Genomic DNA, 22,949 nt, shown 5'->3' with positions numbered 1-22,949 from the left:
ACCTCCAGAGGCTCACGGTCTTCATTGCTGGACAGTGGCAGAGCAGATCCCACTGGAGTAGAGGAGAGACTAAAATGGGAAGTGTTTGGAGTGCCATTGGGGTCTCTGGCACCGAGGAAAGAAGAAGTTACTCACCTTGGTGCAGTAACAATGGTTCTTCAAGATGTGTGTCTTTGTGGGTGCTCCACTGTAGGTGTTGGGCCCTGTCCCAACACCACAGCTCAAAGATTTTCGGTAGCCGTAGTCAGCCAGAACGCACGTGCACAATGTGCATCTCATGCCGTTTGTGCCTTTGGCCTCCTGCACACGATCTGGCTCCCGCCAGTTTCCCTCACCTGTTCAAGAGTCTGAACGAGAAATATACAAACCAGGATTATGGAGTGGGGAGGAGGAAAGGTAGTGGAGCACCCATAGGGACACACATCTCGAAGAATCATCGTTACTGCACTTTTTCTTCTTCGAGTAGTATCCCTATGGGTGCTCCACTGTAGGTGTCCTAAGAGCAGCACTTGCAACTCACTCAAGGTGGAGTCCAGAATCATGGTTTGTGTGGCACTGAGAGCGCTGCCAAAGCCAGTGAGGAGTTCGCTGCCAGTCGCTGAACAACTGCATAATGTTTCGTAAAAGTCATGTTAGATGGCCACGTGGCCGCCCAACAAATGTCCTGCAGAACAACTCCCTTCAAAAAGGCTGTGAAGGCAGCCATAGTGCTTGTGGTGTACACTCTCAGACATGACGGGAGAGGGATATTGCGGAGAGAATGGGAAATGGTGATGCAGGAGGCTATCACTTTGGCGATATGTGGGGAAGAAAGTGCGACACCTTTGGATTGGTCAGCTATAGAAACTAAGAGTTTTACGCCTGTTTTCGATCCTATGGAAAAGGCCAATGCCCGATGAACATCTAGAGTGTGCACAAATGCCTCTCATGGTGTGGTATGTGGCTTTGGGTGGAAAGTGCGAAGTATGATGGGCTCGTTGATATGGAACATAGAGCATACTTTCAGAATAAAGGCTGGATGAGGCTGACGAATCACCCTTTCCTTATAGAAAACTGTGTACGGTGGTGCTGCCAGCTCGCTCACTGAGTGCTGAAGTTATGGCGAGGAGAATTTTGAGTGTCAACATTCAGAGAGATGTAGTAGCTAAGGGATCGAAGGGGGGTTGTGTAAGCATGTCTAGAACTAGGTCCAGATTCCAGGATGGAGGTGGAGGTCTACAAGGTGGGCTAAGGTTCATCAGACCTCTTAAGAATCCTGTTATAGTTGGATATGCAAAGAAAAGTTCCATCCACACAGTGGTGGAAGGCAGGAATGGCCACCAGTTGCACCCTCAGGGAAGCAATCACAAGGCCCATTTGCTTCAGAGAGAAGATGTAATCAAGGATCTGGTGAATGGGAGCATCCTCAGGGACGATCCCCTTCGCAGAGTGCCACAATGTGAACCGTCTCCACTTAGATTGGTAAGTGGTTCAAGTGGTGTCTCTCCTGCTGTGCATCAGGACCTGCTTCACTTGGTCTCAGCAGAGATCCTCAGACAGGTTGAACATGTTAGGAGTGAGGCAGTGAGGTGAAGAGTGCGCAGTTATAGGTACAAAAGGCGACTTTGGTCCTGGTATAACAAGTCCAGGAGATCGGAGAGGGTATATGGTGGGCGAAGAAACATTCTGTGAAGAAACGGGAACCATGTCGGTCATGCCCAAGCAGGGGCTATGAGACTTAATGTGGCCCCATCTGATTTGATCTTGTCCAGAATCCTGGGTAAGAGTATGGTAGGGGGACATGCATATAGAAGGGGCCCACCCCAGTGGAGAAGGAAGGCATTCCCTACAGACCCCCTGTCGATGCCCGCCCTGAAGCAGTAATGTCAACATTTCGCGTTCCAATGTGTGGCGAAGAGAACTATTTGAGGGAGGCCCCAACGACAGAATAAGCAGTGGAATACGTCTAATCTGATTTGCCATTTGTGGTCAGGCACAAAACGTCTGGCTCAGGGAATCCGCGATTACATTGTTCAGGCCAGGTAAGTATGATGCAGTTAACATGATCTTGTTGCAAATACACCAGTTCCAGAGACAGACCTCCTCTGCACAAAGCAATCATGAGCGTGCCCCACTTTGACAGTTTACATAATACATTGAGGCAATGTTGTTGGTGAGTATGCTCATAGTCGTTCCACAAATATATTTTTGGAAATGCCTGCAGGCATTGAAAACCACCCTGAGCTCAAGGAGATATATGTGGAGGGAAGCCTCTGTTGTTGACCACCTGCCTTGCACAGACATACCATTCATTTGGGCTCCCCAGCCAATAAGGGATGCATCTGTAGTGATTTGTGCCGAAGGCTGGGATCACTGAAAGGGGACTGCTGCCAAGAGGTTGTGTGGATCTGTCCACCAGTGGAGGGATGTGCGAATCTTGGTAGGAGACACCATCTTGGTAACTAGATGTCTTGTGAGAGTGTACACCGACACCAGCCAATGCTGTAGGCAACGGAAATGCAGTCTGACTCGATAGACTACATAGGTCATAGCCGCCATACGGCCCATTGATGGTAGGCAGGTAAGAACTGTAACTGTCAGTCTGGTAGTGAGTGTGGAAATGAGATCCTGGATCACTTGGAATCTGAGTTGGCAAATACGCACATGCTACTGCAGAATCGAGTCACATCCCTATAAATTCAAGGCGCTGAGTTAGGACAGATAAAGATTTTTGCTCATTGACTATTAGTCATAGCAAATCGAAAGTCTGTCTGGCTATCGTTACCACGTGGAACACCCTTTTATCAAGCAGTCATCGAAGTAAGGGAAGATTATAACTCCCTCTCATCCTAAGTAAGCTGCTACGACAGCCAGGGTCTTTGAGAATACCCTGGCTTTTGATGAAAGGCCGAAAGGCAGGACCCGGCACTGGAAATGTTCCCTGTCTATTGTAAAGTGAAGAAATTGCCTGTGTGCTGGATGGATAGTAATGTCAAAGTAAGCATCCTGAAGGTCGAGGGTTGCAAACCAGTCTTTGTTGTCTAGAGCCAGAATTATCAAAGCATCACTATTTGCCAATTTATGTTCCAGGGGTCAAGTATGGTTCTTCAGTGTGAGGAAATAACGAGAATAAAACCCTTTTCCCCTGAACTCGTCCGGTACCCACTCTACTGCCCCAACAGACTAGGTGGTAGACCGCTTGTTTGAGTAGAGTCTTGTGAGAGGGTCCCTGAAGAGGGACGGGGTGGGTGGAGTGGTTGGAGGTAGAGACAGGAATGGTGTCATAAAACCGGACAACACAATCTCCAGGACCTAGTGATCGAAGGCGATGGTGGTCCATTGCTGATAAAACGGCCTCAGGCGATGATAGAAAGTGCCTGAGAGTTGTTGCTGCAGGGTGACAACAGGTTGATACTAGGAGCACTTGACAAAAGAGTTGAACCTGCTGCTTGTTGACAGGTTGGCCTGAGACACGGATCGAACCCACGTTGATGTTGCTGTGGTCTGCTGAAATAATAACACCTTTAGTATAGATAGTGCTTAGCTACCCCCAGAGTTCTGAGGGTGGTACGGGACTCTTATGTGTGAAAAGACTCATGTGTTTTATGTGCAAAAAGCTTCTGTTTGTCAAAGGGGAGGTCCCAAGAACGCCTGGGTCTTCGGTGCCATCTTGGGTCTCGGTGCTGTCGGTGCCGTGTCTGACATCTTCTTTGGCTTTGCAGCTGGAGCCGGCCTTTACCATGAGGAGGTGGTGCCGGATGTGCCAGGCTTCTCCCCCGCACTCACTCCGCAGGCAAGAAACGCACCAGTGAGACCCTTTTGTTTTTAAGTGGAGCCGTTCCAGAAGAGGACGCCTTGTGTTTCTGGGACGATGAAGGATCCGAAGTCGAAGGGGACGAGGCATCTGAGGTTTGTAGTGCCTTGTCAAACAAAATCACGTGTAGGCACATTTCTCTATCGCGCCTTGCTCTGGCCGTTAGTTTTGAGCAATGGGCACACTTTTGAGGCACATGAGCCTCGCCCAGGCATCAAATACATGAGGAATGGCCGTCAGAGGGTGGCACTGCCTCACAGCAGAGGTCACTTTTTTTTTAACCAGGAGATCCCAGCATTGTTAGAAGTTGTCTTGTCTCCATTTGATGCTGATTCTCTCTCTCTCTCTTTTTTTTTTTTTAAACGGCTTAAGGACAGAAAAAGAACCGAAGGGTTTCTGTTTAGTTTTTTAACTGAAAACCACAATTAGAACTACTACTAACCACTAACAACAACTACAGCTAATAACTACTAACTAATATATACAAATTTTTCATTTTCTGACTAGGTAATGAAGGGACGAGGAGAGCTCCGTCTGTGACCTGTGAGCGGTTGAAAGGAACTGGCAGGAGCCGGATCGCACACATTAGGCAAAAGGTGCGAGACACGCATTGCACATGCGTGATCCGGCCGAATGCAGGCTACCAAAAATCTCTGAGCTGCCACACCGGGACGGAGCCCAACACCTAATGTGGAGCACCCACGGGGACACTACTCAAAGAAGAACCATCAGGTCTGTGCTAGTGGTAAATGCTTGTGGTGGCAGCGTAGTGGGTAGGGCCACTTGTACCATGGCTACTTGCAGTAATGCAGGTTGAGCTGTTGGTGCCGAGTGCTTGGCATGTGCCAACTCTGCTGGATGTTTTGGCTGACCCAATGGTGCTGTGGGTGGTGGCATGGTCGTGCTCGGTGCTGATGCTGCGCATGGACAAGTCCATACTGGGGTTGGTGCCAATCGTGTTTTGGTTGGTGCCCTTATGGACAGCTTTTGCTTTGCCTAGGCTGGTGCCTTACAAAAGGACTGTGACTTCTCTTTGGAGTCTCAGCCCATCAGAGCCAGACTAGCTCAGTGCCTTTAGTGCAACCAGTTCTGGGGCAGATTTTTTCTTCAGAGAGCATTTCCTCAAGGGGGAAAATCAGCCCCTGAAGAGAAATTGGACCTTTTATGGGCACCTGAGTCCTGTCAGAGTCCTTGGGGCTTGACCTTATGGCATCCGCTCTCCCAGAGACCGCCACAGGGTCCATATAGTGTGCTCCGAGTCAGAAGCGGGTCCAACTATCTTCTCCAAGAGCAAGATTTTCAATTGCAGCTCCCCTGGCCTTTCTAGTCCCTCAATGTGAATTTCTTGCAGTGGGGATACTGAGAGGTGGAGTGCCCTGCACCCAAGCAGTGGAGAGAGTGTCCATCAGACACAGAAATGGACAGCTCAAAGGTTATACACCTTTTAAAAGCAGGCGAAGCAGGCATGTCCAAAAAATGGTTTCAGCAATGCAGGAAAGGGAAATTACTCATCTTGTGCAGTCATGACAATTCTTCAAGATGTGTCCGTCCGTCCGTCCCCCCGAGTGCTCCACTATTGGTGTTGTGTCGTACCGGCACCACGGATTGGAATTTTTCATAGCAGTAGCTGGCTGGTCTGCACATACTGTAGGCACCTCATGGAGTTTGCAGCTTGCACGCAGCCCAACCCTCCTCAGTTCCTTTTCTACACCCAACTAACTCAGCACTCCTAAGTAGATGAGAGGAGGGTGGGTAGCGATGCACCCACATCTCTAAGAACTGTCATTACTGCACAAGGTGACTAACTTCTCTTTCTTCAAGTGATGTTCCCTTGGGTGCTCCAATGTGGGTAACAACAAAGCAGTGATCGAATAGTTAGGTGGGCTTCAGAATCACCGACTGACAGTGGAAGTAAGACTGCCATGGCTACTGAAAAGTCAGCCGATGGTTGTGGAGTGATGTCATGGTGTCGCACAAAGGTGCGTTCAGATGACCCGGTGACCGCCTGGCAAATGTCCTTGAGTGAGACATCATGAAGAAACGCCATAGGCATGGACATAGCTCAAATAAAATGCACTTTAGCTGGAGCTGGGAGTGTGTGGCTTCATAGGGAGTAGAAGTGAATAATGGAAGAGGATATTGGCTTGGAAATAAGCTGGACAGAGATGGACATAACCTTGGAATGGTCTGCAATGGAGGCAAACAGGTGCTGCCATTTACAAGAGACCCTGGTCCTATCAATGTAAAAGTCAAGGGCCCTCCAAATGTCCAAAGTGAAGGACGACCTCAAGGCAGGAGGCATGCAGTTTCAGGTAAAAGGCTGGTAGCACAATAGTCTCGTTGAGGTGGAACAATGTGTATACCTTCAGAAGAAAGGCGGGGTCAGGCCATAGAGTAACTCTGTCCTCAGCAACAACTGTGTAAGGTGGGTCTACTGTAAGAGTCCCAATCTCACTGACCCTGCGAGCAGAGGGAATCGCAACTAAGAATACTACTTTCATGGAGAGAAGGAGGGAATAGATTGACAATGGTTCCAAGGGAGGTCAAATGAGTTCAAGACTAAGTTCAAATCTCATACTGGCGGTGGATGCCTGTAGGGAGAATATAACTTGTGAAGACCCTTGAGGAAGCTCTTGGTAGCAGAGTGTGCAAACATAGAGAATCCATCCACCGGCAGATCGAAGGCAGCGATTGCAGCAAGATGGACCCTGAGGGATGAGATGGATAAGCCGGTGCAGCTGCAGATACTGGTGGCAAAATTAATGCAGACATGTTGCACCACCCTGAGTTGCAGCAAATTGATATAAAGTCTGGACTCCTATTGGGACCACCTGATCTGAGCTAAGTGGTGTTGCAAGTGAGTGCCCCATCCCAAAAGAAAGACATCGGTTGTAATCTGGATAGAAGGCTGCCAATGCTGAAAGAGACCCAGCAAGAAAGCTGTTGGAGGTGATCCACCAGCGTAGAGAAGCGAGGACATAGCGTGGAAGGGTGACCATTTTGTGTAACTGATGTTTGAAAGGAATGAAAACCAAGGACAGCCAGTGTTGGAACATGTACCCCATGAGCAGTAGGCAGGTGAGAACTATCACAATAGGACTCGCCAACTCTATGGCAATCACGTCCTGTGTGGCCTCCAATCAGTGATGTGGTAGAGAGTCCAGGCAAAAATCAGAGAAATCATTTGAGAGAGGGATGAACGGTGACGTGAAAATGTGTCCTGAAGGCTGAGCGCTGCGAACCAGCTCCCTTTCTCCAGTGCCAGGATAATCGCTACAAGAGTGACCATTTTGAAATGTCATTTGCACAGGAATTTGTATAATCTGCGTAGATCTAGGATAGGCCTCCACCCTCACATTCTTTTCTTTGGAACCTCCCTTCGCGAAGTTGAAGGCTGCTATCAAATCCCCCCCTCACTCTTTGCTTCTGCAGACTAAAACCCAAATCCCTCAGTCTCTCCTCGTAGGTCATGTGCTCCAGCCCCCTCATCATTTTGATCGCCCTCTGCTGGACCCTCTCCAATATGTCCACATCCTTTCTATAGTGGGGGGCCCAGAACTGGACACAGTATTCTAGATGTGGCCTCACCAGATCTGAATAAAGGGGAACAATCCCTTCTCTAGTCCTAATGGCAATGCTCCTCCGAATGCAGCCTAATATGCCATTAGCCTTCTTGGCTACAAGGGCCCCCTGTTGACTCATATCCAGCTTCTCATCCACTGTAACCCCCAGGTCCTTTTCTGCTGAACTTCTACTTAGCCAGTCAGTCCCCAGCCTGTACCAATGCTTGGGATTCTTCCATCCCAAGTGCAGGTCTCTACACCTGTCCTTGTTGAACCTCATCTAATTCCTTTTGGCCCAATCCTCTAATCTGTCCAGGTCACTCTGGACCCTAGTCCTGCCCTCCAGTGTATCTACCTCTCGCCCTAGCTTAGTGTCATCTGCAAACTTGCTGAGGGTATAATCCATCCCCTCATCCAGGTCATTAATAAAGAAAAAACGGCCCTAGAACTGATCCTCGGGGCACTCCATTAGAAAGCGACCGCCAACCTGACATCGAGCCATTCATCACTATCCATTGGGCCTGACAATCTAGCCAGTTTTCTATCCATCTTACAGTCCATTTATCCAATCCATACTTCTTTAACTTGCTGAAAAGAATATTGTGGGAGACCGTATCAAAAACTTTGCTCAAGTCAAGGTATATCACATCCACTGACTTTCCCATGTCCACAGAGCCAGTTACCTCATCAAAGAAGCTAATCAAAGTGGTCGGGCATGACTTGCCCTTCATGAATCCATGTTGACTATTCCTGATCACTTTCCCTTCTTCCAAGTGCTTCAAAATGGATTCCTTGAGGATCCCCTCCGTGGTTTTTCTGGGGACTGAGGTAAGGCTGACTGGTCTGTAGTTCCCTGGACTGTCCTTCTTCCCTTTTTTAAGGATGGACACTAAATTTGCCTTTTTCCAATCATCTGGGATCTCTCCCAAACTCCACGAGTTTTCAAAGATAATGGCCAAAGGCTCATCAGTGACATTTGCTAACTTCCTCAGCACCCTCGGATGCAGTAAATCTAGACCCATGGATTTGTGTATGTCTAGATTTTCTAAATAGTTATTTTTCTAGTTAACTTTGGTAATTAGTACTCTCAAATACAGAGCTGAAAGCAATGCTAAGTTACACGTTTAGGAAAGAACTTCCCCTAAGCACATGCTGGCAGGAAATAAGGGCATTTTCCTCTTCCATTGGAGCACTGGCCACAAATTTCCTGATATTATAAGAAATATCCATCTCATCCTATCAGGGGGATGCTGGACACTGACAGGTTTCTGTCCCCTCTGTACTCCTTTATTTCTGTGCTGCATATGACTATACATACAGAAAAGAGGCCCTTAGGTAACTCAATAACCTAGTATTATTATTTAGTCTCCCTTTAAAACACCATCTTTATCATTTTGGTTCAATTTCCAACCTGCTCTCTCTTGGTTTCATTTGCACTGCTGAATGGCATAATGTAAAGCTGAGCAAAACCTGCCCCCTTGATCTTTGTGATATGTCATCTCAAATACATTTTCCTACCACTTGATCTTTATCATCCAAGAATTTACTCATTGTTACTGTGGAGATGGAACAAGACATAACATACTTTACCCCTGAAAGAGTAGCACATGCTCTGGCTATGATCTCTGAATTTATTTTAGTGGTATTCTCACCATAACCACCAGGCGTATCGTAAATAGTCTTCCTCCAGCCTCCTGATATATGGCTCCTTCATGCACATTCTGCTCTGATACAATACCCCTTTCTCTGTGGTGCAAGTCTCTGAATCTCACTCGGTGAGCTCCCTATGTCCTTCCTTAGCAGAAAGGAAGTGTAATAGAGGATAATTAGGGGTCTGCTAGGTGCAGCGCCCACAAGAAAGGCTAGGGACAGGAAGGGAGTAAAATAAGATCCAATTTGTGATCCTTGCAAAATCATTCAGCTGGCCTTCACAGCTGTAATAGCCACAATTGGTATCCAGACTTTTCACACTCACCTACCCCAAATTGTTTTGCTCTGCTAGCTGGAAGGAAGCTGCTCTCACACGGTGGGGAGGTGGAGATTTCCTTCTGAACAGAAGAGTGAAATGCCTCAGCAAAACATCACTTTTCCCAAGAGGTATTAACACCACAGAGCTCAGCAAGCACAAAGCAGCTCACTCCCCACACCACATGGCAATGGAGTACAAGCAGCAAACATCATACAAGCTGTGTCCTAAGATGGGTGAGGCTTCCTGAAGCTGCATATTTGGCAGCACTATCTGGCCAAACCCTGGCATAAATCACAGGAAGGAAGGTAGGAATTTGTCTGATATTTGCTGGCTTGAACCCTGTAAACCACACTTTTTGTAGGTGAAAACCATCCACTTGTGTGGCAATTTCTAATTTTAAAAGTCACTTTTTACATTCCAACACATCAGGAAACAAACTTCCAAGTCTCAAGTTCAGAGATTTCTTCTACCAAGGAAGACACAGATTAGGTCTGGGTATCAATTTAGCTTATAAATCATATCCCAAATCCTAGAAAGAGAGGAAGTGGTGGCGTGGAAGAAATGCCAGTGAAGAGATGGAAAGAAGAAAAAGAGGCAAAAGAAAGCAGGAAAGGGGAAAGCGCACTGAACAAAGTGAAGTGTTAGTGAATGTTTCTATTTATGAAAAGTACATACACAAATGCATTTGGGAAAAACCAATTGCCCAGCTACACAGAAACTCAGCTTCAACCATGAGGCCTGCTGGCCTTGGCTAAACAGACACTACAGAGGAGCTGACAGGCCTGATGGCCTTTGCATTCATCTCATTAAGAATCAGAAACATGAAGAGAAACTGATAGCCAATCTCCTAGAACCTGAGTTGTAGCATTAGCCTATATCGAGAGTGGCATAGTATGGAATCCCAATGCCTTCCACTTACCATTTGGACTCTGAGCGGTGTTGAGACACCTTCATTTCTCTTATTGATTCTCTTATTGTACCTCAAGCTGGAAAAAACAGAAAACATAATATTTCAATACTAGTTTTCAGTAAGCGAAACCTTCTCTGCTCCTGGGTCCTGCTCTTTCCACTAGAGAAGACAAGGTTGGGCCAGCTGCACAAAGTCCAGCAAGTCCAAGGAAACAATGGAGTCTATTTCTTTCTAGGACAACATTTTGGCAAGCCTTCCAATTTACCTGAACAACCAAGCATACAGAAGTCATCCCCAACTGGATCCTCAAGAAAGAGGAGTCTTGTGGCATAGTAACTGTGCACTCTTTCTTCTAATGAGCAGGATAAAATGTTTTGTTCTCATTAGGAAAAGTACATGTACATTCTTGATTGGTGAGTAATGTCTCTGCCTCTGGGAGATTAGCTCAGAGTTGTGCAACCTGGAATGCATTCAGTTCAATCTATTCTAGCTCTCCTGAACAGCTATTCCCCAAGGATTCCAGGTCAGATCCACAGTCTCACTCTCTCTCAACACATACCCCATGCTTATGAAATAGCTTAAGGAAAAAGCACAATAAGGTGAGAACACTGAAAAGCACTTACATTCAAAACTGAAACATGCACAATTGAGTTCCAACCTCTTCAACTAAGTGATATGCACCTACACTCACTATACAAAAGCAAGCATATAAAGCATGAACACAAAATGTTAGTCAGAAGGGAGTTAAAGTAATAACAAATGGGGGGGGGGGGGGGTAAAAAAGGAAAGCTAGAACTCTGCTTAAAATAAAGATGTTTAGAACCAACTTTATCAAGGACTTACAGATGTGAAAAAAAATGAATTATTTTATACACCAATGCTAGGAGCCTGGGCAGCAAACAAAAATTCAATTTGCTCATTTATGAGCATAAATTTGATTTACAATAACATATTACTGAAACATGGTGGGATGATTCACACAGTAGAGTGGCCCTCTATATAAAAAATAGCAACACCTGTTTTGTGTCGATGATAACTCAAAAGAAAATTACCCTAACAGCTTATAAACCAATGACTAGCAGGTTGAACACATAATGAGATACTAGTTGATAAACACTATAGACAATTTCCAACTCACAACCAACTGACAGAAATTCTTTATTAGAGCTTATCCTAACAGATAAAGTGGAACTGATCACAGAACTGAAAATTAATAGTAGCTTAATTACAAGCCATCATGACTTGATCACATTTCTAATGTGCAAGAAGAATAAGAGACAGACCAGTAATACGCTTGCCGTGCACTTGGTGATTTAGTAGGACCAGTTTCAAAGCTCAAAACAATTATGAGCCAAATCAGCTAGGAGGAAGCCTTTAATGAGAAAAAAATGTCAATCATAATTGAGAACCCGATACCCAAAAAGCCACAATCCCACAACTGAAAAAGAGGCTGTGCGTGTAGCTTAAAATAACCTGGTTTTGAGGCAAAATGAAGACAGCTGTAAAAAATAATTACAGGCAGTCCCCGGGTTACATGGATCCGACTTACATCGGATCCCTACTTACAAACAGGGTGAGGCAACCCCCCCACTAGCTGCGCCCCCTCCCCCAGCAGACTGCCGAGACGCGCCACAGTCCCGCCGCCCGCGTCCTCTGCGGCTTTTCTCAGCAGACACCTCAGCTTGAGAATAAAGGACTGAGGGAAGTGAGGTGTGGGAGAATAAAACTGAGCTCTGGAGAAATGTTTGGCTAGAGTTTCCCCTACAATATGTACCAGTTCTGACTTACATACAAATTCAACTTAAGAACAAACCTACAGTCCCTATCTTGTACGTAACCCGGGGACTGCCTGTATATATAAACACAACTGGAAAAAGTTGACAGTAATGAATTTAAATCAGAAGTTAGGAACTGCAGAAAATTGATAATGGAAGCAAAAGGACACAAGGAAAGCTGATGGCTTGCAAAACTGATACTTACCCCGATCAAGATTATAGAGTATCTGATACAGAATTTGATTAATAGTCTACTAAAGTGGGGGTAATTAATCCAAATCAATAGGGATTTATGGAAAATAGATGGTCAAACTCATCTGATATCTTAATGAGATTACAAATTTGGTTGATAAAAAATAGTTCTAACAGTATATTAGACTTCTCTAAGGCATTTGACTTGGTGAAGCACAACAGTTTGAATAATAAACTAATATGACAAAATTAGCACGGCAAACATTAAATGAATTAAAAACTGGCTGACAGTTCTCAAAATGTTAACTATAAACAGACAATCATCACTAAGTAGATGTGTTTCCATTGGGGTCCTGCTGGGATTGGTTCTTGGCCTTACACTATAATATTTGTATTAATGACCCAGGAAAAAACAACAGCACAAAATCATCAATTGATGAAGTTTTCGGAGGACACAAAATTGGGGGGAGTGAGAAATAATGAAGATCAGTTAGTTATTCAGGGAGATCTGGATCACTTGAGCCAAGTTTACCAAGTAAACAATGTGTATTTTAATAAGGCTAAACGTAGTATTCTTGCAAGCAAGTTACAAAAGTATGGATTGGATAAATGGACTGTAAGGTGGATAGAAAGCTGGCTAGGTCATCAGGCTCAATGGGCACTGATCAACAATCTTTGATTGGCAGTTGGTATCAAACTGAGTACTCCAAGGGTTGGCTCTGGGGCCGATTTTGTTCACCTCATTAGATCATTAATAAAGATGTTGATGGATTGCACCCTCAGCAAGTTCACTGAAGACACTAAACTAGAGGGAGAGGTAATTACAGTGGAGGGTAGGAACAGGGTCCAGAATGGCTTGGAAAAATTGGAAGATTGGGACAAATATCCGATGAGGTTCAACAAGGACAAGTGTAGAGTCCTGCACTTGGGACAGAAGAATCCCAAACATTGTTACAGGCTGGGGACAGACTGGCTAAGTAGCAGTTCTACAGAAAATGACCTGGGGATTAGAGTAGATGAGAAGCTGGATATGAGTCAGATAGTGTGCCCTTGTAGCCAAGGTGGCTAATGGCATATTACGGTCCATTAGTAGGAGTACTACCAGCAGATCTAGAGAAGTGATTATTCACCTTTATTCAGCACTGTTGAGGCCACACCTGGGCTGCGTCTAGACTGGCAAGTTTTTCCGCAAAAGCAGTTGCTTTTGTGGAAAAGCTTGCCAGCTGTCTACACTGGCCGCTTGAATTTCCGCAAGAACACTGATGATCTCATGTAAGATTGTCAGTGTTCTTGCAGAAATGCTATGCTGCTCCCGTTCGGGCAAAAGCCCTCTTGCGCAAATGCTTTTGCGCAAGGGGGCCAGTGTAGACAACGCAGTATTGTTTTGTGCAAAAAAGCCCCGATGGCGAAAATGGCGATCAGAGCTTTCTTGCACAAAACCATGTCTAGGTTGGCATGGACGCTTTTCCGCTAAAAGTGCTTTTGCGGAAAAGCATCCGTACCAATCTAGACGCTCTTTTCCACAAATGCTTTTAACGGAAAAACTTTTCCATTAAAAGCATTTGCGGAAAATCATGCCAATCTAGATGTAGCCCTGAAGTACTATGTCCATTTCTGGGGCCCCCCACTACAGAAAGGATGTGGGCGCACTGGAGAGGGTACAGAGGAAGGCAACAAAAATGCTGAGGGGGCTGGAGCGCATGACCTAAGAAAGGCTGAGGGAATTGGGCTTGTTTAGTCTGCAGAAGAGAAGAATGAGGGGGGATTCGATAGCAGCCTTTAACTGCCTGAAGGGAGGTTCCAAAGAGGCTGGAGAGAGGCTGTTCTCAGTAGTGATGGAAAGCAGAACAAGGAGCAATGGTCTCAAGTTGCAGTGTGGGAAGTCTAGATTGGATAGTATGAAAAACTATTTTCCTTCTCACACATCCAGCACTTCAGGAGTTAAGGTTGGCTCACCCATTCTCCTGGCCTGTATGATGTTGGTAAAACTAAGACTCTTCTTTGCAGTCTGATAAAGCATGTGAAAACTGAAGGCTTCACACGTTCCTCCTTTCACTGCTTGGCCAGCAGCCCACATGTTTTTACTCCCTGGCATCCAAGGCAAATGAAGAGAATGTCAGGAATTAAAGCCAAACTATTAGTTAGTTGCACTGAACTTCCCCATCCTCCACACCCTCCTCTTAGGGAGCTTGGATTCCTTCTTCCAGCAAGGGGACAATGCCTGCATGGCTGCGGTGCTCCCTTCAACAAGAGAAGCCACCCTCTCCCATACTCAGCAAAGGCACTTGAGTTTGGAAGGCTGCTATCACAGTAGTGCTCAGAGCAACTCTTATTAAGGCTAGAGGTCAGGGATTTGTGCTTAGCAGTAACATAGGAACTCATCCTTGGAACAGCTCACTGCAAGTACTGATAATAGGATGGGTATTAGCAATTCATATAAATTGCAAGGAAGGTTGGGCTCTATTCTTGCTCCTGCCTCCAATTTGGAGGCAACAGCATTTGGAAGTGATATTTATTACTGTATGTCATACACCTACAATACCCATCCCAGACCCACAGCAATTTCCTCCTAGTCCTCTGCTAAAACGCCACCCAATCATTCAATATTTAACATTAGATTTACCCAACATTGCTCAGGTCCTTAACTCAATTTTTGTTTTTTGGAAAATAAAATGAAAATGTAAATGCTTTGTTTAAGTCATTACTCTGGGGTGGGGCTGGGCTTCACTATTCAAGCTGCCCCAGGGAGAGAGGACTACCCCAGCCCTCTCTCACAGCAGCTTGGGGACAAGTGAGAAGCGCCTCCCTGTGGCCGCTGCAGCTTCAGTGAGGAACAGCCAGAAGGGGATCACTCCCTCCTGATCTCGAGAAGCACTCTGTGGAGGAGAGGAATGGGTCAAAATTCATACATAAGGATTGCCAATGAAGGAGGAATGTGTCAGCAGTGGAGTCCAGGCTGTGGTTCTGTAGGAGCAGAACTTCTGACACTTCCTGTTATGCGGTTCATTACTGAACAGACCTATGAGGGGAGAGCCCCACCTTTGGAAAACTAATGCCATCACATCTGGGCCAACTGAGCACTTGTGACTGCTGAAGGACCAGCTGAGGCAGTCTGCCAATTTGCTGTACACACAGGGAGAATGCCTGAAGGAGTACTGAATATTCTACTCTGAAGTCCCAGCGTTATAGGGCTTTTTGACCCAGGGGAGAAGAGTGTACTCCCCATTTGTGGATACAGAACATGGTTATTGTGTTGTGCATCATAATTGACCGTGACACCTGCTAGGTGAGCCCTGAAAGTCTGACGCAAATCTCACTGCCCTGAGCTCCCTGATATTGATGTGAAGAGGTAGGTCCTCTTGTGATGACAGGCCATGGGTCTTGGGTGCTCCACCCCAAATCGGAAGTGTCGGTCACTAGAGATATGGGAGGCTGAGGGCGGATGAATGGGACCTTTGTACATACCTCTTAAAGGTCAAGCCACCACAGTATCAAGTCTAGTGCTGATTCTGGAAGAGTCACTACTCTGTCCAATTTGTCTCAGATTGGTCGATACACCAGTGCTGACTAGGGGTGTGTCTAGACTACAGAGTTTTGTCGACAAAAGTGAACTTTTGTCGACAAAACTATACCTGCGTCTACACTACCGCTGAGTTCTGTCGACATAACGTCGACAGAACTCAGCAGTTTTGTCGACGCTGGTAAACCTCATTTTACGAGGCATAACGCCTTCTGTCGACAGAAGGTGTTATTGCATGTAAACTGTCCTTGCGTCTACACTGCCATGTCGACAAAGCAGCTTGCTTTGTCGACAGAACTGAATGTAGTGTAGACGCTCTTTGTCGACAGAAGCTTTGTCGACAATATCTGTAGTCTAGACGTACCCTATTCCAGCGGGCAGAGTCTCAGTCTGAGATGCTGCAGTATATAGCTGCACGCTGCTGTGGAACCTAGGAGCTTGAGACAGTAACTTGCTGTTGTGGTGGGAAACTGTCTGAGACCTCAAATATTACTTGAGGGGGTTTGGAACGATGACTCAAGTAGGAATGCTCTGGCCTGAGTCAAATCCAGAACTGCCCCTACAAATTCTAACCTCTGGAGACAGGGTGGACTTCTCTTCGTCCATTAGGATGGCCAGATTGTTAAACGTGTCTCTGATAAATATGAGTTGAGCTTGCACCTGTTCCTCGGAATGGCCTTTGAGCACCCAGCCATCAAGATAAGGGAATACTGCACTTGGTTTCTACGGTACCTGCTGATGGGCATCAGAATCCAGAATGTTTCCCAGTGCTGAGGAGACAATCACTGCTGCCAATCCCTGGTAAGTCAACAGTGCTGGTCCCAGCCTGTGGAATGGAGGAGGCAGTGCCAATGCAGACAGTGTCACAACTGAAATCATAGTCACCAATGTCAAGAGGAATATGGTGACTGGTGTTGTATAGGTAATGATGGAGCCAGGGCCAGTCCAGTTATTGAATGTGTCGGCATATGCGTAGTGGCCAGAAGATGGGAAGCAGTCGACGGCAGAACAAAAATGGCCAACACCAGCAAGGATGACACCAAACAAAGCCCCTAGTACCCACCTTGTGCTTGATGGAATGCACAGGGGGTTTCAAAGGGCTACTGTGGCACATTCTGTCACTGGGAAGACCACTGCATCAGGGGTGACTATAAGAACATAAGAATGGTTATACTAGGTCAGACCAAAGGTCCATCCAGCCCAGCATCCTGTCTGCTGACAGTGGCCAATGACAGCTGCCCCAGAGGGAGTGAACTGAACAGGTAATGATCCAGCGATCTCTCCTGACATCTATCTCCACTCTCTGACAAAGGCTAGGGACACTATTCCTTACCCAGCCTGGCTAACAGCCATTAAGGGACTTAGCCCCCATGAATTTATCTAGTTCTCTTTTAAACCCTGTTATAGTCCTAGCCTTCACAACCTCCTTAGGCAAGGAGTTCCACAAGCTGACTGTGCACTGTGTGGAGAAGAACTTCCTTTTATTTGTTTTAAACACGCGGCCTATTAATTTTATATGGTAGCTCCTAGTTCTTATATTATGGGAACAAGTAAATAACTTTTCCTTATTCACTTTCTCCACACCACTGATGATTGTATAAACCTCTATTATATCTCCACTTAATCTCCTCTTTTCCAAGCTGAAAAGTCCTAGTTTCTTTAATCTCTCCTCACAGGGGACCCATTCCAAACCCCTAATCATTTTAGTTGCCCTTCTATGTACATTTTCTAATGCTAGTATATCTTTTTTGAGATGAGACCATATCTGTATGCAGTATTCAAACTGTGATTTATTTAAGGGCAATAAGATATTCTCCATCTTGTTCTCTATCCCTTTTTTAATGATTCCTAACATCCTTTGACTGCCGCTGAACACTGGGTGGACGTCTTCAGAGAACTATCCACAACGACTCCAAGATCTCTTACCTGATTAGGTGTAGCTAAATTAATCCCCCTCCCCATTATATTATATGTATAGTTGAGGTTATTTTTTCCCATATGCATTACCTTGCATTTCATAGAATCACAGAACACTAGGACTGGAAGGGACCTCAAGAGGTCATCGAGTCCAGTCCCCTGTCCTCATGGCAGGACCCAGCACTGACTAGACCATCCCTGATAGACATTTATCTAACCTACTCTTAAATATCCCCAGAGATGGGGATTCCACAACCTCCCTGGGCAATTTATTCCAGTATTTGACTACCCTGACAGTTAGGAACTTTTTCCTCATGTCCAACCTAAACCTCCCTTGCTGCAGTTTAAGCCCATTCCTTCTTGTTCTATCCCCAGAGGTCAAGATAAACAAGTTTTTTCCCTCCTCTTTATGACACCCTTTTAGATACCTGAAAACTGCTATCCACATTAGTATTACATTTCAGTTGCCATTTTGTTGCCCAATCACTCAGTTTGGTGAGATCTTTTTGAAGTTCTTCTCAGTCTGCTTTGGTCTTAACTATCTTGAGCAGTTTAGTATCATCTGCAAACTTTACCACCTCACTGTTTACCCCTTTCTCCAGATCATTTATGAATAAGTTGAATAGGATTGGTCCTAGGACTGACTGTTGGGGAACACCACTAATTATCCCTCTCGATTCTGAAAATTTACCAGTTTCTCCGCAATGACTTTATCGCCTTTAAGTGCTCCTTTTATATCTCAATTTTGCAGTGACCCCACTCGTTATTGAGCAGGCTTCCTGCTTCTAATGTACTTTAAAAACAGTTTGCTATTAGTTTTTGAGTTTTTGACTAGCTGTTCTTCAAACTCCTTTTTGCCTTTTCTTATTGCATTTTTACACTTAATTTGGCAGTGTTTATGCTCCTTTTGATTTTCCGCATTAGGATCTGACTTCCACTTTTTAAAAGATGATTTTTTATCTCTCACTGCTTCTTTTACATGGTTGTTAAGGCTCAGTGGCCCTTTAGTTCTTTTACTGTGTGTTTTAATTTGGGGTATACATTTACATTGGGCCTCTGTTATGGTGTCTTTGAAAAGTGTCCATGAAGCTTGCAGGGATTTTACTTTAGTCACTGTACCTTTTAATTGCTGTTGAACTAACCTACTCATTTTTGCATCGTTCCTCTTTCCTAAATTAAATGCCAGTGTTGGGCTGCTGAAGAGTGCTTCCCACCACAGGAATGTTAAATGTTATTATATTATAGTCATCATTTTCCAGCAGTCCTATTATAGTTACCTCTTCGACCAGATCCTGCACTCAGCTCAGGACTAAACCGAAAATTGCCCCTGCCCTTGTGGGTTCCTGTAACAGCTGCTCCAAGAAGCAGTAATTTAAGGTATCAAGAAATTTTGTGTCTGCATTTCAACCTGAGGTGACATGTACCCAGTCAATATGAAGATAACTGAAATCCTCCACTATTATTGAGTTCTTTATTTTGATAGCCTCTCTAATCACCCTTAGGATTTCATAGTCACTATCACTGCCCTGGTCAGGTGGTCGATAATTGATCCTTACTGTTGTAATCTTATTAGAACATGGAATTACTATCCATAGAGATTCTATGGAACATGTTGATTCATTTAAGATTTTTACTTCATTTGATTCTACATTTTTCTTTCACATATAGTGCCATTCTCCCACCCCCCCACCTGCAAGACCTCTTCTGTCCTGATATATCTTGTACCAGAGTGATTGTGTCCCATTGATTGTCCTCACTGCACCAGGTTTCTGTGATGCCTATTATATTAATATCTTCCTTTAACATGAGGCACTCCAGTTCAGCCATTTTATTATTTAGACTTCTAGCATTTGTGTACAAGCACTTTAACAACTTGTCACTGTTTGTCTGCTCTTTTCTGATGTGTCAGATTGTTTTTTATATGAATGTTTCTCGTCTGATCTGGCCCATATTTTATCCTCTTCCATCCTCTCTTCCTGACTAAAACCTAGAGAATTTCTATCAATAGACTCCTCTAAGAGAAGTCTCTGTCTGATCCACGCGCTCCTCTCCACCAATCAGCTTTCCCCCATCGCTTGGTTAAAAAGGTTGCAGAGCAATTTTTAAATGCTAAGACTTTGGTGACACCTGGATTGTGATCTCATAGTGGCGCTCCTTCTGGATCAAAATGATTCTGACTTTGATATTAAGGTCCCTGACACCAATGACCGGGGCTCGACAAATAATGCAATCTACTTGCCCATGGCAAGTAGATTGCAACCCGGAAGAGCCAGGTTCGGGCGATCTGTGCATGCGCAGATCGCCGGACAGCATGGCTGGCGAGCGGGGTTCGCCGTGGTTTGGCGAGCCCTGCCAATGACCATATAGATGCCAAACTTCTAGGCACTGAGCTATGGGAGCTTGGTAAATGACTAGGTTCCTTGACTGGAGCTATAATGGACAGGAGTGCTGACCAGCACCCGGTGACTAAGGGGTTAAACTCAGGCAGCCAAAACAACCAATAGGCATGCGCTGTTGAAATTTGAACTGCATAAGATTCCTTGCCTGCTTTCTTTGTGTGGAATAGTTAAACCAGGAGTCGGGAGAAAGAATAATTTAAACCCCAGCAGGACTACCATGTCTCCAAGGAATTCGGAGCATGGAAGTGGACAGAACCAAGAAAAGATTGGAAGTACGTAAAGGGAAAAAGTGGATCCAGTCGCAATCAGGGTATTTTTCTTTATTTTGTGGTTTGGTTTGAACTGCTCTGAGTGAATCTATGCCTCCCCTCCCTAATTACCATCTAAGCAGTGTTCCCAGAGATTGCCTCTGTGTATAAATTTGTTTTTGTTAGTTGCTCTAACACCTAGCAGCCAAGTATGCTCTCTCAAATTTATCTTTTGTTTCTTAAATATATTAGGTACTAAAAGAATCCAGAAAATATTGGTCTATTAGATGGATACAGTAGAATAAGCAGTAATGCAGAAAAGAAAAATGTTTAATAAATATTTCTGTTCTGTACTTGGGAATAGAACAAACAATGCAGTTTCATCATAAGGCGATAACACTCCATTCTGATAGTAACTAGACAGGATGTTAAATAAGGATGTTAAGTATCGGATAATTGACTAATCAAATAGACAATGCAAAATGCAATAGGGCACCTCCACCTTTGAAGTGTAGCAACAGCCCTTGGACTGTTGCTATACTTCAAAGGTGAAAGTACCACATGGAGCCTGGGGGCACGGGTTCTACAGGTGCTGCTGCTTTGAAATGTTGTCAGGAGCATGACACCGGCCTCCCCGTTATTTCAAAGCAGCAGCGCCACACGGAGCCCGGGGTCAGCTGGGAAGTCCTCAGCTGATCCTCAGCTCCATTCGGTGCTGCTGCTGCTTTGTAGGATCCCCCCCTCCTGAGTCTATCTGATAGAGGCAGTGGCGGGGGGAGGGGGGGTGAGGAGAGAGAGGAGCGATTAGTTGACTATCCTGTTGACTATCCAATAAGAATTTGCTTAGTGGATAGTCGACTAGTCCTTCACATCCCTAACGTTAAATAAACGTTCCTAAAGTTAAATATCTTAAAAACAGCAGATTCAGATAACTTACACCTAGAGATTTAAAAGAGCTGTCTGAAGAGCTTACTGGACTCATAGGCTGTGTCTAGACCGGCAAGTTTTTCTGGAAAATCATCTGCTTTTCCAGAAAAACTTGCCAGCTGTCTACACTGGCCACTTGAATTTCCGGAAAAGCACTGACGATCTCATGTAAAATCATCAGTGCTTTTCCAGAAAAACTATGCTGCTCCCGTTCGGGCAAAAGTCTTTTTCCAAAAGACTTTTGCCCAAAAGGGCCAGTGTACACAGCATAGTACTGTTTTCCGCAAAAAAAGCCCCGATCGCGAAAATGGCGATCGGGGCTTTTTTGCGGAAAAGCATCCTGCCAATCTAGACACGCTTTTCTGAAAATGCTTTTAATGGAAAACTTTTCTGTTAAAAGCATTTTCGGAAATTCATGCCAGTGTAGACGTAGCCATACTGTTCAATTTCAGTAAGTTTTGGAGTACTAGCAAAGTTCCGGGTAACTGGAAAAAGCTAATATGATGGATCTCCTCCCCATCCTTTATGAAATGGACTTATGGACACAAATATACATAACTCAAAGATGCTTTGGACAAATTGATTCATGTAACCTATCTATCTTAATGTCCTAATCCGCTTGATGTTTTTCTTATTTTGGTGTAGGCATCATTCTTGTGTGTAATATTAGATACATGGAGTGTAGAATGCTTTATGGTTTTTAAACACGTGAATGAAAGCCATTATGGGTGCTACCCTCAGGCTGTGTCTACATTGCATGATTTTGCGCAAAAGCGCCCGCTACCTGCCTGTCTACACTGGCGGGGAGTTCTTGTGCAAGAACACTGACGTTCTAATGTGTGAAATCAGTGCTTCTTGCACAAGAACTATGATGCTCCCGCTCAGGAATAAGCCCTCTTGTGCAAGAGGCCAGTGTACACAAGGAACATGAATTTCTTGCACAAGAAAGCCTGATGGCTAAAATGGCCATCGGAGCTTTCTTGCTCAAGAGAGCGTCTACACTGGCATGGATGCTCTCTTGCGCAAATACTTTAATGCAAAAATTCTTGCGTTAAAAGTATTTGCGCAAAATCTTGCCAATGTACACGTAGCCTCAATGACTGGATGACCAACAGTTAAACCATCTCTTTTGTCCTTTAAAGTCTTAGTGGTTGGTCTGGGGAAGTCCCATGTCCACCCGAACTGACCAAGTAACTTCACATGCAATAAGGAAATCTTTAAAAACCAACAGAAAAGTAGGAGTGCTTAGTCTTTGACTGGCACACCCAAGGAAAGGAACCCAAGACCTCTGGGTTAGGAACAGCCCTGGTTTGAAAGCTGAGTAGGAAAAGGAATAGTTTAGGTAGAGTGAGTTTGTAATGAATCTGTAACCCAGTGGTCTCCAACCTTTTTACACCCAAGATCACTTTTTAAATGACAGAACAACCAAGGTCTACCGCCCCGCCCCTTCCTTGAAGCCCCGCCCTCTCTGTCACCTACTATCCCCAACACTTATACTGCTGCTTTCCCCTCCCCCCCGCCAATTCCTTTGTAGGAAGAGGTTTTTCCAACATTTGGCCTGTCTAGACTGGACCAAATGTCAGAGAAACCCCTTCTTTTGGAAGCCCCCTTATTCCTCACGGAAACAGGAATATAGGGTGACTGAAAGAGCATGTTTGTGCTTCCACTAAAAAAAGCGGAAGAACAAACACATCCCTGGATGCAGAAGAGTTTTTCTGGGATATCTCTGGAATCCT

The 22,949-nt window shown here is 45.0% G+C and overlaps 1 protein-coding gene across 2 annotated transcripts in view; it reads right to left on the bottom strand.

Moving 5' to 3' along the window:
* The window catches only part of PLXNB1 (plexin B1), a 206,191-nt gene that overhangs the window by 164,365 nt on the left and 18,877 nt on the right, over nt 1–22,949 (bottom strand). For both annotated transcript variants that reach the window (XM_089781349.1, XM_089781350.1), the window contains exon 2: nt 10,245–10,311. The gene's annotated coding sequence lies outside the window, so the exon portion shown is untranslated. The remainder of the gene's footprint in view (nt 1–10,244; nt 10,312–22,949) is intronic.

Source organism: Pelodiscus sinensis, chromosome 11 (genome assembly GCF_052426305.1).
Source record: "Pelodiscus sinensis isolate ZL-2025 chromosome 11, ASM5242630v1, whole genome shotgun sequence".
Classification (NCBI taxonomy): domain Eukaryota; kingdom Metazoa; phylum Chordata; order Testudines; family Trionychidae; genus Pelodiscus; species Pelodiscus sinensis.
This window is presented reverse-complemented; position numbering and strand designations above follow the sequence as displayed.